Below are 13844 nucleotides of genomic sequence, written 5' to 3'. Positions count from 1 at the left end.
TAAATCAATTTTATTGATACATATTAATAAAGCATACAATTCACCCAAAGTGTACACCCAATGGTATTTCATATAATCACAGTTGTGCATTCATCACTTCAATCATTATTAGAGTATTTTCCCTATTTCAATAATAATAATAATAAAGACAAAACAGATAGATAAACAAGAAAAATCTTCACGTATCAATCGTTCTATGTTTCCCCTGCTGTACATAGGTTCTATTTTTGGCTATTGCACATTTTTTATTTATAAAGCAGTTTTATTGAGATATATTCACATACCATATGATATATCTAAAGTGTATAATAATGGTTTATTGTATAATCACAATTTGTTCATTCATCATCTAAAAAAATTTTACAATTATTTCATTACTCCAAAAAGAAAAACTCCACACCCTTTAGCATGCTTTCCTTAACCTTACATTACCACTAATCAAATTTCATCTTTATAAATTGATTTATATTTACTTTTTATATAAATGGAATCATACAATATGTTACACAATATATTTAGTTCATAGAAATGCAGTCATACAGTATTTGTCCTTTTGTGTCTGACTTGCTTCACTAAACATAATGTCATCCAAGTTCATCCATGTTGTCATGTGCTTATGACTTCATTTCTTCTTACAGCTATGTAATATTCCATCTTATAAATACACCACAGTTTATCCATTCATCTGTTGATGGACACCTGGGTTGTTTACAGCTTTGACAATCATGAATAATGTGCTATGAACTTAGGTCTACAGATGTCTATTCATGTCCCTGCTCTCAGCTCTTCTGGGTATATACCCAGTAATGGTATTAAAGGGTCATGTGGTAAATCTATGTTCAACTTCTTTAGGAACTGCCAAAAAGTACTGTACCATTCTGCATTCACACCAACACTGAATAAGTGTTCCTATCTCTCCACACCCTCTCCAACACTTGTAGTTCTCTGTCTTTTTAATAGTGGCCATTATGATAGGTGTGAAATGATATCTCATTATAGTTTTGATTTGCATTTCCCTAATCATTAGTGATGTTGAACATTTTTTCATGCATTTTTTTGCCATTTGTATTTCTTCTTTGGACAAATGTCTGTTCAAGTCTTTTGCCCATTTTTTAAGTGGGTCATTTTGTTGTTGTTGTTACATTGTAATATCCCTTTATATATTATGGATATTAAACCCTTATCAGACATGTGATTGCCAAATATTTTCTTCCATTGAATTGGCTGCCTTTTCACCCTTTTGACAAAATCCTGTGAAGTACAAAAGTGCTTAATTTTGAGAAGGTCCCATTTATCTTCTTTTTTCTTTTTTTGCATGTGCTTTGGGTATAAGGTCCAAGAAACCACCACCTACCACAAGGTCTCTAAGATGTTTCCCTACATTTCCTTCTAGTAGTTTTAATGTCCTGGCTTTTATATTAGGTCTTTAATCCATTTTCAGTTGATTCTTTTATAGGGAGTGAGATAAGGGTCCTCTTTCATTCTTTTGGATGTAGATATACAGTTCTCCCAGCACTGTTTGTTGAAGATACTGTTTTGTCCCATTAACATGGACTTAGTCGGTTTGTCAAAAGTAGTTACCCATAGAAGTGAGGGTATATTTCTGGACCGCCAATTCTAGTCCACTGATTGATGTGTCTATCTTTATGCCAGGACCATGCTGCTTTGACCACTGTAGCTTTGTAATATGTTTCAAGGTCAGGCAGTGAAATTCTTCCCATATCATTCTTCTTTTTTAGAATGCTTTTGGCTATTCAGGCACACTTTCCCTTCCAAATGAATTTGGTAGTTACCTTTTCTATTTCTGTAAAGTAGGCTGTTGGAGTTTTGATTGGTGTTGCATTGAATCTGTAAATTAGCTTGGGTAGGATTGACATCTTCATGATATTTATTCTTACAATCCATGAACATGGAATGTCTTTTCATTTGTTTAGGTATCCATTGACTTTTTTAAGCATTGTTTTGTGGTTTTTGCATATAGGTACTGTACTTGTTTGGTTAAATTAATTGCTAGGCATTTGAGTCTTTTTGATGCTATTGTCAATGGAATTTTCCCCCAATTTCCCTTTAGATTGTTCAATACTAATGTACAAAAACATTACTGATTTTTGAGTGTTGATATTGTATCCTGCCACTTTGCTGAACTCATTTATTAGCTCATTTAACTTCATTGTAGGCATTTCAGAATTTTAAAAATATATGATCATGTCATCTGCAAACAGTGAGAACTTTACATACTCTTTTCCTATTTGGATGCCTTTAATTTTTTTTCTTGTCTTATTGCTTTAGCTAGAACTTCTAGAACAATGTTGAATACTAATGGTGATAATGGGCATCTTTGTCTTGTTCCCAATCTTAGAGGGAAAGCTTTCAACCCTTCCCTTTGAGTACAATATTGGCTGTGGGTTTTTCATATAAGCCTATTATCATATTGAAGAAATTTCCTTCTATTCCTACCTTTTGAAGTGTCTTTATCAAAAAAGGATTCTGGATTTTGTCAAATGCCTTTTCTGTGTTGATTGAGATGATCATGTGTTTTTTTTCCCCTTTGGTTTGTTAATGTGGTGTATTACATTGATTGATTTTCTTATGTTGAACTAGTCTTGCATACCAGGAATAAATCCCACTTGGTCATGATGTATCAGTCTTTTGATATGCTATTAGATTCAATTTGCAAGTATTTTGCTGAGAATTTTGTGTCTATGTTCATTTGAGAGATTGGTCTGTAATTTTCTTTTCTTGTAGTGTCTTTATCTGGTTTTGGTATTAGGGTAATGTTGGATTCATAAAATGTGTTTCATAATTTTCCCTCCTCTTCAATTTCTTGGAAGAGTTTAAACATGATAGATGTTAATTCTGTTGGAAATGCTTGGTATACTTCACCTGTGAAGCCATCTGGTCCTGGAATTTTTTTTGTTGGTAGATTTTGATGACAATTTCAGTCTCTTTAAATGTGACTTGTTTGTTAAATTCTTGTATTTCTTGTAGTGTCAGTGTCAATTGTGCATTTCTAGGAATTTGTAAATTTCATATAAGTTGTCTCAATTGTTCGAATATAGTTTCTTATAATATCTGCGGCGGCTTGCTCGGTCGGTAGAGGTGGGGTCTGGCTGCAGACGAGGGGTCGGTCCAGCTTTGGACGAGGGGTCGGTCCCGCTTGGGACAAGGGGTCGGTCCCACTTGGGACGGGGGGTCGGTCCGGCAGCAGACGAGGAGTTGGTCTCACAGGGGTTGTGCGGTTCGGCTGACGGGGTCGCCCGGAGAAGCAGGCGACGAACTGGGGACAAGGGAGGCCAGGCCCTTGTCGGGGGCTCTCAGGACTGGAGGGCGCACGGCAGAAAAACTACCGCGGAGACAAGGTAAACACGCAAGTCCCTTTATTGAGGGAGAGGCAACAGTTTTATAGGGGCTGGGGAAGGCTGATAGGTCGAAGCCACGCCCTGTTCTGATTGGTTGCCGGAGAAAGGTCAGTGGGCGGTACTGGACGGGGGAGGGGTGGTGATTAGGGATTGGCTGTCGCTGTTGCTGGGGGAAGGGGCAGGGTTTAGGGATTGGTGGCTGCTGTTGCTGGGGTGGAGGGCAGGCTTGAGTTTCCCGCCTACGCCTGGCTGTTGCTGCTGTCAGGGGGAGGGAAAAGGGCAGACTGGATTTTTCCGCCCACGCCTGGCTGTTGCTGCTGTCGGGGGGAGGGAAAAGGGCAGACTGGATTTTTTCCGCCCACGCCTGGCTGTTGCTGCTGTCGGGGGAGGGGAAAAGGGCAGACTGGAATTTTCTGCCCTGCGCCTGTGCAGGGAGAAAGAAGAAGAAGGGTGCCGCCCCACAAGGCATCGTGTGGCGCCATCTGGGAGGAGGGGCGGCCGCGGAAGCATGGCTGCCGAGAAGGGGAGACCCGAGGGCACTCTGCGCCCATGCCGAGCTCCTTCAGGGGTGGCGGTGGGCCCGACCAACCACCCTATTATGGGGGCAGCGGTTTGGAATAGGCCTACTGTGGCCGCCGCCCCTCGCCAGGCCAGCAAACCACACTTCAGCCCGAGGGGTGACCACAAATATCCTCTTATGATCCTTTTTATTTCTGCAGAGTCAGTCATAACTTCTCCCCTTTCATTTCTGATTGTATTTATTTGCACCTTCTCTCTTTTTTTCTTTGTTAGTCTAGCTAGGGGTTTGCCAAGTTTATTGATTGTCTCAAAGAACCAGCTTTTGGTTTTGTTGATTTTTTTGTTCTCAATTTAATTTATTTCTGCTCTAATATTTATTATTTCTTTCCTTCTGCTTGCTTTGGGATTGGTTGCTGTACTTTTCTAGTTTCTCTAGTTGTTCACTTAAATCTTTGAGTTTAGCTCTTTCTTCTATTTTCACATAGGTGTTTGGGTCTATAAATTTTCCTCTCAAGACTGCCTTTGCTGTATTCCATAAGTTTTTATAAGTTGTGATCTCATTTTCATTTGTCTCAATACATTTCTTGATTTCACTTGCAATTTCTTTGACCCTCTGATTATTTATGTGTGTGTTGTTTACCTTCCACACATTTGCAAATTTACCTTTTTCCTGTCTATTATTGATTTCCAGTTTCATTCCATGATGATCTAAGATGGTGGTTTGTATAATTTCAATAATTTTATATTTATTGAGAGCTGCATTGTGCCCTGATATGTGGTCTATCCTGGGCACTTAAGAAGAACATCCATGGGTGCTTAAGAAGAATATATAATCTACTGAGTTTGTATGCAACGTATTAGGTCTAACTCATTTTTCATATTGTTCAAGTTCTCTGTTCCTTTGTTGATCTTCTTTCTATTTGTTCTATCTAATGATATGAGTGGTGTGTTGAATTTTCCAACAATTATTGTAAAGATGTCTTTTTTTCCCTTCACTTTTGCCAGAGTTTGTCTCATGTATTTTGGGGCTCCCTGGTTAAGTTCATAGATGTTTATGACATTATATCTTCCTGGTGGATTGTTCCTTTTATTAATATTACATATAATGGTCTTCTGTATCTCTTATAACATTTTTGCATTTAAAGTCTGTTTTGTCCAATATTAGTATAGTCACCCATACTCATTTTTGGTTACTATTTGCATGGAGTACATTTTTCCAGCCTTTCACTTTCAGCTGGTTTGTATCCTGAGTCTAAAGTGAGTATCTTGTAAGCATATGGATGGTTCATGTTTTTTTATCCATTCCGTCAGTCTATATCTTTTGATTGGGGAGTTTAATCCATTCACATTCAATGACGTTGTTGTAAATGCATTATTTACTTCCACCATTTTCCTCTTTGGTTTTCATATGTCATATCATATTTTCTCTTGTCTCTTTACTCTTTTGGTTATCCTTTCTGCTATTCTTTCTTCTATACTCTCCTCCAAGCCTTTCTCTCTTGTATTTTTCTTCCAGACTCTAAGGCTTTCTTAAAGATTTCCTGCAAAGGTGGGTTCTTTTTTATGAACTCTCTTAGTTTCTGCTTGTTTGTGAATATTTATACTCACCTGCATATTTGAAGGACAATGTTGCTGGATACAAAATTCTTACCTGGCAGTTTTTCTCTTTCAGTCTCCTAATTATATCATAGCATTGTCTTCTCGCCTCCATGGTTTCTGATGAGAAATCTGTGATAAGTCATAGTGGGCATTCCTTGTGTGTGATGTCTTGCTTCTCCCTTGCTGCTCTCAGAATTTTCTCTTTATCTTTGACCTTTGACATTTTAAGAAGTTTGTGTCTCCAAGTATGTCTATTTGGATTTACTTTGATTGGTGTTTGGTGTACTTCTTGGACAAGTAAGTTCAGTTCTTTCATGAAAGTTGGGAAATTTTCAGCTATTATTACCTCAGATATTCTTTCTGCCCCTTTTTCATTCTCTTCTCCTTCTGAAACTTCTATTACATGTATGTTTTTGTGTTTTGTGTTATCATTCAACTCACTGAGCCCCTGCTCAAATTTTTTCCATTCTTTTCTCTCTGTTTTTTTTCTTCTTCTTCAATTTCTGTCTTCAGGGTTGCTTATTCTTTCTTCTATCATTTTGAGTCTGTAGTTGTATGCCTGTAATGTGTTTTTTATTTCACCTATTGTGTATTTTATTCCCATGAGCTTTGTTACTTTTCTATTCAGGATTTCATATTCTTCTTTGTGTTTGTTCAATATTTTCTTGATTTTTTTAAATCTCTTTAGGCATTTTGTCTTTCAATTCATTAATTTGATTTTGGAAATTTGTGCATATCTTGGTAATTAGTTCTCTCAAATCCTGCATCGCTTCTGGGTCTTTGATATATACCTTTTCTTGGGTCATGTCTTCCATTTTCTTCGTATGGCTCATAATTTTTTCTGATGTCTAGGCATCTGATTAGGATATAGGTTACTCAGATGCTCAATTTCTTTTTCTTTTGTAGGGATTTAGTGCTGGGAAGCTGTGTGTTACTGCTGTTCTTTGATTCTTTGTTAGGCTTGGATCATTAGGATAGCCCCTGTTAGTTGCTCAAAACTGGGTTTTGGACTCACACAATGAGTTGCAGATCTGCTTCCTAGGGCCTTGGGCAGAGAGGCTATAAAGACTGGAAAAAGCCTCTCCTATTTATTTCATTTTCTCTTGTGTACTACCTTGGTCTGCCGGAAGATGGTACTCTTTGGCAACCCTCTCAGTTCAAAGCCTGGTCAGAGTGTGTTTGCTGTAATTCATACCTGATCAATGTGATAGAGGTTCCTACCTGGAGGCTAAGAGCCTTGCAATTCAAACTTTCTCAGAGACAGTTCTCCAGCCTTTTCTGGCAGCCCCCTCTATTTTTCCAGGTAGGAAATAATTCCACTCCCCTCTATGTCCTCAACCGTCAGTCCCCATTTGTGGAGAAGGATGTTGGGAGGGTCATATTTCTTTAGTTCTTCACCCGCATGCAAGGCAGACAATGGCATGGCCCCACCTGACCTTGAAGGGCTCCTGGGACACAGCAGCCATATTTGAGGGTCAAAAGCTGAGTCGCTCTTAGGCTGTGTTCCTGTCTCTCCCCTTTCCTGGGGGTGTGGGTGGGGGGAGGAGTGCATCCTCAACAATAGTCCTGGCTAGAAGAGAAGAAGATTGAGAAGGCTGGATTTCTCCAGTCCTGTGCTGTCTCCCAGGGTAAACTACTGCCCATTTCCACCTAACTTGAAAGGGCTGGTGGGACACAGCAGACCAATTTGAGGGTCAGAAGTGGAGTCAGCCTTAGGCTTTGTCCCTGTCTCTTCCCTTTCCTGGGGCAGTGGATCCCTGGAGATCTGTTTGTCTGTAGCAGCTCAGGGGCCCAAGAAATCTCAAGTGTCTTTAGGGTTGGAGAAGGTGCCAGCAGTAGTAGCTGCTGATTTAAACTCACAGTTTTGTCACTGATTCCCCTCTTTTGTCCTTTCTCTTCTGGGCAGTGTCCAACCTTCGCTTGGTGTCCTAAACACTAGAAGATCTTTTTCTGAGCTGTTTGAGGCTGTCTTTTCGCTATTTTTCAGGAGGAAAAGAAAGTCCCATGTCTTTCTAGTCTATCACCTACACAGAAATCCCCTGCCCCTTTTATTTGAACCTGTAATTATCTACACATGACTCTTTGCCCTTTTATTTGAAGGTGTTATTAGCACTATACTTGATAACTGTATGTCCCAGAGACTTAAATCTTGATGTGTCCACATGCCAGTTGAAAAAATGAGTTTCAGCAGAGTTGCAACACCTACTCTAAGTTCACTGGACTCACCCAGGACAACTAACAAGAAGATAGTGATGGACAATGCCCATCCCAAGGAACAGAATATCTACCACAGCAAGCAAAATAGTTCCATCCATCTGCCCCATGGAATCTGTATTAGTCAGCAAAAGGAGTGCAGATGCAAAGTACTAGATTTATAAAGTGTATTTATTTGGGGTAGAAGCTTACAGTCACAAGGCTATAAAGCATAAATTAACTCCCTCGCCAAAGTCCATTGCCATGTGTTGGAGCAAGATGGCTGCCAATATCTGCAAGGGTTCAGGCTTCCTCTTCTGGGCTCAGAAGTCTTCAGACTTCTCTCTGCGCTCAGCTTCTCTGTTCTCTCCACAAGGTCAGCTATAGACTTTCAGGCTCTTTCTCTTCCCAGAGCCATCTCTATTCCTCTGTGTTCTTCTGTGTGTTTACTTCCCAAGTCTCCAGCATCCAAAACCTCTGACTCTCTTCTCTGTCATGTCATTTTCTCTGTGGGACCCCACCAACCAAGGGTGGGGGCGACTCAACTTCTTACTGACATGGCCCATTCAAAGCCCTAATCATAATTTAATCAAGTGAAAGTGAAACCTCTAAACTTAATACAATTAAAGGGGAACACACCGAGAGGAATAGACTAGTTTACAATTATAATACAATATCCATTTTTGGAATTCATAAACAATGCTATGGTCCCTCTCAATTAGAAGCAAAGTGAGCATCACCACCCTAAAATCCTCAAGACTGGGAAGTGTACAATGGACTAAAGTGGACTTATTATTCTACTATAGACTTACTATTATTCTAGCAATGGAAGAACTCCTATCATTAACAGAAAGGCAGTGATCACTTGAGGTTCTGAGGGATGGGAGAAGGAAGAGTAGGTGTAATATGGGGGTGTTTTTGGGACATTGGAATTGTCCTGCTTGACATTGCAGTGATGGATACAGGCCATTGTATATTTTGTCATAGCCTACAAAATTGTGCGGGGCAGAGTGTAAACTATAATATAAACTATAATCCATGGTTAGTAGCAATGTTTCAATATGTATTCATCCGTTGTGACAAATGTACCACACTAGTGAGGGATGTTGTTGATTTGGGAAAGTGTAGGAGGGGGGAAGAATAAGGCATATGGGAATCTCTTATATTTGTTATGCAACATTTACATAATTTAAAGCTTCTTTAAAAATAAAAAAAATAGTCATAAAAAGAAACAAGAAAGCACAGAATCGTTAAAGCACATTGGAAAATTTAGAAAAGCATAAGCTAGGGGACTAAATGTCCATTTTAGCTACTTCAGGAAAGCCCCAAAAGGTGACAAGACCGGTGCTTGGGAGGCCCTGGAATGGGAGGCCACGTGGCTTCCACGGAGGCTTTGGCCACAGGGGTCAGGGCTGCATATCTCACAAAGGAGGGGCTCCCTGTCACCCAGCTGGGCCGCTTGGTCAAAGACAGGATGATCAAGTCCCTGGAGATCTACCTCTTCTCTTTGCCCATCAAGGAGTCTGAGATCATTGACTTTTTCCTGGGACCATCCCTCAAAGATGAGGTTCTGAAAATCATGCCTGTGTAGAAGCAGACCCCCACTGGCCAGGGGACCAGGCTCAAGGCCTTTGCTGCCATCCAGGCCTACAATGGCCACATGGGTCTGAGCATGAAGTGCTCCAAGGAAGCAGCCACTGCCATCCGCGGGGCCATCATTCTGGCCAAGCAGGGATATTGGAGGAACAAGATCGGCAGACCCCACACAGTCCCTTGCAAGGTGACAGGATGCTGTGGCTCCATGTTGGTGTACTTCATCCCAGCCCCCAGGGGCACTGGCACCGTCTCAACCTTTGTGCCCAATAAGCTACTGATAATGGTCGGTACAATGACCACTACACCATGGCCACTCTGGGCAACTTTGCCAAGGCCACTTTTGACGCCATCTCCAAAACCTACAGCTGTCTCACCCCGACCTCTGGAAGGAGACTGCTCACAAGTCTCCCTATCAGGAGTTCACCGACCTTCTCATCAAGATGCACACCAGGGTCTCCATGCAGAGGATCCAGGTCCCACTGTGGCCACCACGTAGGCTCTCATGAGAGAAATAATAAACGTTTGACCTAAATGGGGAAAAAAGGTCCGTTTTAGAGGCGAGGAATCTGTGCAGAAACATAGATATTATGTAGCATGCCTGTGGTCAAATAATAGAAGCTGGCGTACAGATGAAGTCAGTTCCATTCTCCAGGCTATAATCTACACTTTCCATACATTTCTGGACAGAAGCAAGCTCCTGGTGTACAACCACTGCCCCTCAGCCCATTGACAAACTGTCTTTAAATACCTGCTAATTGCTTAGCCCACTGCTAGATACCGCAGGGACACAAAGGAAAAGAAAGTAGTTCAGTCACTTATAGTTTTGAAATTAAGCAAGTTGATTGACCTTTGTGAACCTCAGCTTTTGTTTGCTTATTTGATATATCTGGAATCTGGGTAAAATATATCATAGTGTTGTATAAGGAGTTGAAAGAAAATTTATGTAAAATATTTAGCATAATGACTTAGCACACAAGTAACATTCAAAAAATCTCAGTTTATAGATATGAATGTACCTTTTAGAACTTACACATTACACTGACTTCTTTATAAACTTAAAATGCTCAGAACAGTCAATATGTCAAAAAAACCTTAATTTTTTTAATAAAACCAAGGAACCTTCAAAACTCAGTAATTTCACAGTCTTTTCCAACAAACACAATATAGCATATTTGGCAATTAGACAAATGGAAGCACAATGACTTTTTTAAAATCTTTGGTTAGTCAAAGTTATGACAGAACCACTACTTGTTGCACCTTAGAGAAATGTATTTCTTGTAATTATTAAATTATAATATCTATAGCCCCATGCGAAAAAAGTGCAGCCTGCCCAGGAATGGCACCGCACACACGGAGAGCTGATGCAGCAAGAAGACGCAACAAAAAGAGACACAGATTCCCACAGAAGAACACACAGCGAATGGACACAGAGAGCAGACAACTCGGGGGGGCGGGTATCAGGGAAGGGGAAATAAATAAATAAATAAATAAATAAATAAATAAATCTTTAAAATAACTAAAATAAAGTGTTAACTTCTCTTAGTCACCCCCCTCAAAAATGTTTTTGTTGGAGGCTTCCTTTTTCCTTTCCCAATGTCACAGTAACACTCATGAAATACTGACTTGGAGCACAGAGAGATTGTCCAGAGAGTGTGGTGAAAACCCCATTGGAGTCTTCCCTGAAACTGGAAAAGAATCGAATGAGCATGCTGCAGCAAATCATTCATTCCCTGGAGGGAAGATTAGATGACCCAATACAGCTTGTTCATTCGCAGTTTCTATGATAGCTAAACAGAAACAAAACACTGTCTCAAATGAAAAAAGAAGAAATGCTGTTTTCTGAGAAATGTTTTCGTGTGTTCCTGTCCTGTGTGGTCACTCTGTGGTGACCCTGGCTCACCATTTCAGCAGCATGGACACCAGGCTTTCCTTCCCTGTTGGCAAAACACTTGGAGAACTCCTTGGGGCAGGGGCTGGTAGATGAAAATGAGTTTTCAGGTTTCTTCATTCATACCGGAGACTTTTGAGTCATGGATTTTTTCTTGCAAATTATAAGGTTCTATTCCAGACTTCCCTTTCTTCTTTACCTGTTCTTTGTCTGATTGTCAAAAGGTCTTAACAGAACAATGATGTTAGAAACCAGGGTGGAGAGGGGCCAGCGGGTAGGAGGCCACCAGTTTACAAGGAGTGTCTTTTGAAATCCATAAAATTATAAGATGCAAGTACTAGAAAAACCTCAGTGATCTTAGAGCTCTGAATTTTACAACTTAAAAAACCCATGTTCCAGAAAGACCTCTTGACCCCTGAGTTCTTCAGGATCCAGCCCAAGCATCTCCTTTCAGAAGTTGCCCCTTACCTCCTGCTAGCAGAGCTCACGATTCTCTTCTCGGTCACCACTGGGACCAGTACACATCTAGATTATTACCTGGTTGCTATTTATGTCTCTTTCTCATGATTTTAGACTGAGGTGATTGACCTAGGTGAGGCTTACAGCACCCTATAGGGTTGTGGATTCTCTTCAATAGAGAAGGGGGAGAAGTATGCAAACCTTTGAAATGAGACACAGTATTACATACAGAAGTCCATGTCGCCTCTATAGTTGTCCGTGACGAAAATCCAAAGGTTTCAGTAGACTCTTGACAGAGTATGTGATTCATAAAAGCTCAAGGACCCACTGCAATAGACCACTGACCCCTTGAAAACAATGAAGTCCCTGTCCCATTTATCTTCTTACTCCCCTGCTCTATCTCAGTATTTGTCATGTAACAGGTTTTCAAGGTTTTGTTTAGTGAATGAATGAATATCTGACCTAGAGTTACTTGAATAGTTAGTGGCAAAACTAATGCTATAATCTAGGTTTTCTATTCCTAGAAAAGGACATTTTTATTATATGGATTATTTTTCCTTAAATCATTATCTTATCAAACTTGAAATTCAGCTAATTCAGTTCTCTACTTTTCCTTTACATTACTTCCAATATCTTTATGGTTTATGAGCCATGAGATTTTAATAGTATTTGTAAAAAAGGAAAATTCAGTAATTACTACAGCAATATTTAGAAAAAAGTCTAGGGTTTCTGGCCATAAGAAATAATGCAAAAAGTAACATAAAAAGTTAAAAACTTGTTAGGAAAAAAACCTTGTTTTCTAACAAGTTTTTGTATTCTAGCCAGTTTACTAGGTGGAACAAAATTCTGGCCATAAAGTTGAAATGACCTAACTGTGATGAAAAGTCCGTAATGTTTAATCTTGTCAAATACTTTCTAAAATAAATATATATTTAAAACAATGGTTTTCCCCACTAGTAAGGACCCAGAAGCAGTATTTCTGTCTTAAGAATATGGTTTTTGTACTTTTGTCCTCTTATCAAGATTCTAACTTATGATACCAAGCAAAAGTGGGTTCTTTTCTTCTGATGCATCTTTTTTTTTTACTTTTATTTAGTTTTTATTTTAATCAAATGTGATCAATTATTTATTGTTCTACAACTTGGTTCCTTCCGATAGCATTGTGTGTTGACATATTTTGATTTATGTGATTTTTTTTTTAGTTCCATAAATTTCTGCATGGTATTCCATAGAAGAGATAACACATTTATTTGACCAAAATTCCCCTTTTTGGACATGTAAATTGTTTTCAGGGATTTTTTTGTGACATCTTTTCCTTTTTTATTTATTTATTTATTTTTAAAGAAGTCTTAGATTACTGAAAAGTTACACTGAAAATATAGGGGATTCCCACATATCCCACCCTTTTCTCCTCTCACATTTTTCCCTGTTAATAATCTCTTTCATTAGTGTGGTACTGAAAAAATATTGAAGCCTTGCTACTAACCATGGTCAACAGTTTACATTACGGTTTACACTTTACACTGTATGATTTTATACGTTTTGACAAAATGTATAATCACCTCTATCTGTCATTGCAATATCATGCAGAACAATTCCAATATCCCAAAAATACCCCATATTACACCTAGTCTTCCCTCTCCCTCCTCTTAGAACCTTGGGTGATCACTATCTTTATATCAATGTTACATGTTTTTCCATAACAAAAACAATAGTAAGTCTTCTTTGGTCCATAATTCCATTCACCCCTTACGTTTGTTCATTCATCAATCTTGAGGATTTGGGGATGGTGATACCCACTCTGCTTCTGGCTGAGAGGGGTCTTAGATTCCATGGAGCAGATGGATGGAATTGTCTTGCTTGCAGTTGTAGATACTGTGTTGTTTTGGGTGGGCATTGTCCATCATCATCATTTTGTTAGTTGTCTTGGGTGAGAACAATCAACTGGAAACTAGATGTTGGATGTTGGCTGCATCTCTGCTGAGAATAAGGACCCAACTAGCATATGAACAGACTGAAGATTTAAGTTACTGGGACACATATTTAGCAGGTATAGTGCTAATTACAGGTTCAAATAAAAGGGGTAGAAGAACCATGTGGAGGGAAATTATAAATTAATCTAGCTGTTACATTGGGGAGATAGGGTTATCATATATTCCAAGGTAAGGCCCACTGACAGGGTGCTGATTTCCTGGTGTTGCCGGACCTGTCTATAGTGTCGAGATTTTTCT

General features: G+C 39.4%; 1 pseudogene; it reads left to right on the top strand.

Annotated features, from left to right (window-relative positions):
- Positions 1 to 9033: 9033 nt before the first annotated feature.
- On the top strand, positions 9034 to 9772 carry LOC101427851 (small ribosomal subunit protein uS5 pseudogene; annotated as a pseudogene).
- Positions 9773 to 13844: the final 4072 nt, after the last annotated feature.

Source organism: Dasypus novemcinctus, chromosome 14 (genome assembly GCF_030445035.2).
Source record: "Dasypus novemcinctus isolate mDasNov1 chromosome 14, mDasNov1.1.hap2, whole genome shotgun sequence".
NCBI lineage: Eukaryota > Metazoa > Chordata > Mammalia > Cingulata > Dasypodidae > Dasypus > Dasypus novemcinctus.
The sequence above is the reverse complement of the archived record's forward strand: the minus strand, read 5'-3'. Positions and strand labels throughout refer to the sequence as shown.